Source organism: Sander lucioperca, chromosome 9 (genome assembly GCF_008315115.2).
Source record: "Sander lucioperca isolate FBNREF2018 chromosome 9, SLUC_FBN_1.2, whole genome shotgun sequence".
Taxonomy (NCBI): domain Eukaryota; kingdom Metazoa; phylum Chordata; class Actinopteri; order Perciformes; family Percidae; genus Sander; species Sander lucioperca.
In genome coordinates, this window is record NC_050181.1 from 2,187,671 (window position 1) to 2,192,716 (window position 5,046).

General features: G+C 37.2%; 1 protein-coding gene across 3 annotated transcripts in view; it reads right to left on the reverse strand.

Annotated features, from left to right (window-relative positions):
- Positions 1-5,046, reverse strand: part of tnk2b (tyrosine kinase, non-receptor, 2b) — a 65,530-nt gene that overhangs the window by 59,721 nt on the left and 763 nt on the right. The window contains exon 2 of one of the 3 annotated variants that reach the window (XM_031293140.2): positions 4,377-4,478. The exons of 1 other annotated variant lie outside the window; for it this stretch is intronic. The gene's annotated coding sequence lies outside the window, so the exon portion shown is untranslated. Of the gene's footprint in view, positions 1-4,376; positions 4,522-5,046 lie in introns of all 3 variants that reach the window. One more of the 3 variants, XM_031293134.2, reaches the window with a different exon arrangement.

The window sequence follows — 5,046 nt, forward strand, 5'->3', positions numbered from 1 at the left end:
ATTTCTAAAAAGTATTTTACAGTTGGAAGTACAACATTTTACTTAAATACACTTTAACAGTATGGGACATGTGGGCTGCACAATATAACGCCTCTCTGTCCAAAATAAGGAAGTAGGGAGAACCTCAACAAGAAACATTTGGTTTTCTCAAAAATCTGCTTATTCCACAAAACTCTCTACAATCCATCACTGCAATGCTGTGTATTTATGTGAACACTCCCACTATCACCACAGACCAACACTGTCATATTCAGTTGAAGCAAGAGGTTGAAAACTGGGTCATATACCCTTCAAACACAGGGTGATTAGGCCTGTAACAATTATTACATAATTGTATAACCTCAATTTTTTTTTTTACAAAGCATTAAAGCATTTTTTTTTTTTTAATAAGATGGGTCACACTTTTGTTTGCATCCATCAAACACGTTTCCAAATAACCGTAGCATCACAGAACAGTAGCTATCCTATGATCCTATATGGATTCCTACCAGAGGACGCGCCACCCGCAGTTGCAAGTCAAGTCGGCTTTCAACAATAAAAATCCACCGAAGCATCTTTGTGTGTTTTAGTAATGTAACGTTAGTTAGTTAGTTAGTCTGTCGTTGTGTTTAATCTACTATTGTGCCTTGTAACGATCATTTGACTGAAAGAGACAATTATATTGTTAATCGCAATTATTTCTGAGACAATTAATTGTATAGAAAAATTTGGAATTGTTACAGCTCTATGTGTGATCCTACTACATTTACAAGCTCCAACATGTGAAAAGTGGAAGTAGTTATCGCCAAATTCAAGTCTGTGGCGATGTTAAGGCATCAAGGTAGGTGCAGGAGATAAGGAAATCACACTCTATTGATACAAATTACAGCATGCAACCACAAATATTCAAAACCAAGACCAGACATCATTGTGAGACCAGCAGATTAAGCACCCTGGACCTATTGGATCAGCTGAGACAATGCCAAAAGCACTTGAGGAAAGAGAGATTTAAAAAAAAGAAAAGAATACCCCTTTCACTTTTTTTGCCTTGTAGAGAATTTGGAGAATCTGTATGTAAATATAACACTTCCAATCCAAATCCAATTAAATATACGTAATGTACTGTATATGTAATCTGTTATGCTTTTCCACAATTATACAAAGTCTCTTATACAAACTAGCCAAAAGTATCCCTTCGACACAGGTTAGTAGATTTCTAAACAATATTGTAAGCTTTAAAAGTTACTCTCTCCAGTCTCCAGTGGTATTGAGTGTATTTCCACAGAGAACAAGATCAGTGCACCAACAGTTAAGTATGTAAGTCAAGAGCTTTCACACCTAATGAAATCATACAACTGCCTACTACAACATCAGACCCAAAGCTTGTTGTATAATAACAGCCTTTGCATGAAACCATTATACGGATTACTGTAGAAGACGGCTCAACTACAGGAAGTCTGATTGAATTCACAACAAAATGTAACACTTCCAAAACATCAAAGCTTCAACACAGTGACAGGGACATCACATCCTTCACATTTTTTGGCATCATCTACTGTCAAATAATCTGACTTTGTCTATTCTCCAATTTATCGACTTATCGACGAGTAGTGTTTCATGGTAAAATACAAATACATAAACAATGGAAGGATGTTTAGATGTAAATATGTCCTGAATATCCTGCATTAAATCAACAAATTAGGTAGATAACATTTCCATTTAAGTTCCCATTGCCTTCAATTTCCATTTTACAACCTCAACTGCAGTGATATACTGATTGTGTCAAACATCAATAATTATTATCATCACACTACAAGGTTCTGAAAGACAGACACTCAAATGTGTATTAGCTGACTGCCCCAAGCTGAATTGAGATGCAAGCTAGACATTCATCTTACACATTAATGTGAACATTAAAAGATGAAAAAAAAATAAATCATCCAGCCGTGAGGCGTTTAGCAACGACTACCTGATTTATCAACAGTCTACTGTATGAAAGTGCCCTGGACTTTACCCTTTCGGACAACAGTGGCTCAATCTGATTTTATAGTCAAACACTGGCAACCATTAAGGTTAATTGTACCAATAAAAACACTTATGTGCAAATGGCTTAGATAATGCTAAGAATAAAACGATGAGAATTACTTATAGATCTACAGATAATGACATGAAGTTATTGCTGCAAGCTGGTAGTGTGTATGACGTGACAGGCGTGCGTGTGTGTGTGTGTGTGTGTGTGTGTGTGTGTGTGTGTGTGTGTGTGTGTGTGTGTGTGTGTGTGTGTGTCTGTGTGTGTGTTCTGTGGGATTCAGAGAAGGTGGGGCCCAGCTAAGGCAGTTAATCTGAAGAGTAGGAGGTAAAAAGCTTTGTTCCGCTGCCCTCAGGCCAAGTATCTGACACCAGGTGTGTCAGGTGTTTGTGAGGGAGCGAGAAAGGAGAAGAAGGCGAGCAAGAGAAAACAAGAAGAGGAAGATAGAGAGAGATAACACACAGCAAGTGGAAAACAGAAAAGTCCTCATGGAGTTCAACTGCATATTGTGTCCTTGCATATTGAGTATTTTATTCATCCTGGGTGATCAGATTTGTATGGTTGAGAACCTTCATACACAGCAGCTTTACAGAGTGTTATCATGTAACATACACTGAGGTTCAAACTCAAGAGTAAGAAGATGCTGGCTAATCTTATTTAACTAATTTCAATTACTGAAGGAATTCCACAGACTTACAAGTTTCCTCGTGATGAGAATCATAAGGAACCAATTATAAGACATTACTGTAGGACATTACTGTAGTCTTTGCATTCATATTTATTCCTTATTTGTTTTTATAGACACATTTATCTTAATTAGGTCTTTAGTGGTCAGGTGTGCTATATATTTGCTATTTGTAAAAAATAAATAAAAAAGTAAGTCGTAGCCTGGATAGCAAGGTTTATATTCACTGTGTAAGCCTATTTTGAATTACACCCATACGTTATATAACTTAAAACATATAACTCAAGTTCTGTAGAGCAAGTGATTTAACTTTTAAATTCTACTTTTATTAATTCTCTATTTTGACAGTAGTATAAGTAGGATAGATAGTAGGAAAAGTATAGGTGTTTGTATTATTAATGTTTGCACTGTTCTGACCAGAGGATGCAGCTATAAAAACTTGGTGTCTCCCTGTCCATTTCCAGTTAACGTTACCCTACCTGTTTAAAGCTAACGTTAGCTACTTCACAATACATGTAGGGCCACATTAGGTTTGTTAAGTAAATGTAAGTACCACTGGAGACTAGGTTGTAACGTTAAGTTGATAAAATCTATCACAACAGGCAGTGACAGCAGCTCTCACCTGTTGGCCCCTTTCCGCCATGCAGCCTCATAAACTAGCTAACCAGCTAGCAAAAAATGTCGGGCCGTCTCCAGTCCTGTTAGCATTAGACACCCGCCGAAGCTCAACTCCGGCTTGGCCAATAGTTTTAAATACGGGCTGACTTTACGTCAAATTGGGCCCTGACTAGACAGTACGTCAGGTCGTTACCGGTCCCATGTAGGCATGCCGCCTGCTTATAATATAATAATATGTCTTAAAATACATCCATGATCCATCTGCTCGGTTATGCTAATACTGTGATTCACACCCACCTCCACAAAACGCCTCCCACACCGTGCTCTTCATTACTTGAATAAATTAGTTTGAAATAAATAATTAGGCAACTTACATTTCTCAGAATTTAATGGTTAATGGTCAAATTTTTTAAGTGTGAATTTAACAGGTTTGTTACATGGCTTTAAAAAGAACAGGCACATGGATCGATATTTTTTATTTTAACTTTAAATCTATGAATTCGTCCATACAGTAACTCTACGCAACACAGATGCACATCATACAAGTCAGTACAAATATTGCAAAATCTATATGGCTTACATCCAGGCAAGCAAGTCAATACACTAGTACACCATACAGTACAGAGGCTCTGTTCACACACTTAGTAAGTGTAGCTTTACAAATCTGATTATGGAAGGCAATGTATGTGGTCTTACATTTAACAAATTCTGTACCCCATTTGTAGCAAAATGATATCAAATTAAAGTGATGCTTCTCTTATTCTGTCATGACTTCGTGCTGGCATGAATGAGGGGAAGTTGAAGCCAGAAGAAAATGGAGGTGTTCTGTGGTGAAATAGTGAGGTGATAGACATTAACATCAATACAAGCAGAACTCCAAAGGATGAGTCACAATCTCAGCTCAGCCTCCCAAGAAGTTCCAGGAGTCATCATATTCAATGTTAAGTTTTCCCTTTTTTGCTCCTTCAAAGACAATTAAAGAACCATTATCATTATTAATTATCCAATTATCGGAAATAAAGAGATGCTGTGTGTGTTTTTTGTCTGAAGTATACAAGTACTTACTGTGTTTTTCAGCTCCGGACATTCAAAGGCAACTTCCCGTCCAATCCCAGCTCATTTTATCTCTAAAACCAGCTTCTGGTCATGAACCTTCACTGCATCCATCTAACAACATCACAAAGATCCAAGTCCGTTCAAAATGATTCACCTACAAACATCAGATGAAATCTGACTATCAAACAAATATAAAAAATGTAAATTAAGTTAAAATGGTAAGGCTACGTTTTGAGAAATAATTCCTTTTTAAAAGGAAAAAAGAATCTGCAACTTACCATAACGTTTTAGATGTGTCCTTTGATGAATTCTGCTGAGACTTAAGAATCCTTTGGAAATCAAGACAAAAATTCCAGCCAAGTTGCAACTGGGATTTCTGAAAACGCCGCCTGACTTGTAAATTGTCACGCGGTTGGCTGTTTTTTGTGCAACCCAAAGCAAACATGGAACCTGATAGGACAATTAAATAGTGACACTCACAATGAATGTGATAGGACATATCCACTTTTTCTTTACACCTAGGTAGAAAGGATTATTATCCCCTCCCCTCTGTGTTTCAATGTAGGGGAGAATAACATTGTGTTTCAATGTAGGGGAGAATAACTTCTAATAGTTCAGGACAGCACTGTGCAGGGTCTAACTGCACTCGAAGCTGTGACTGAAACGTTCAGAGAAAAAC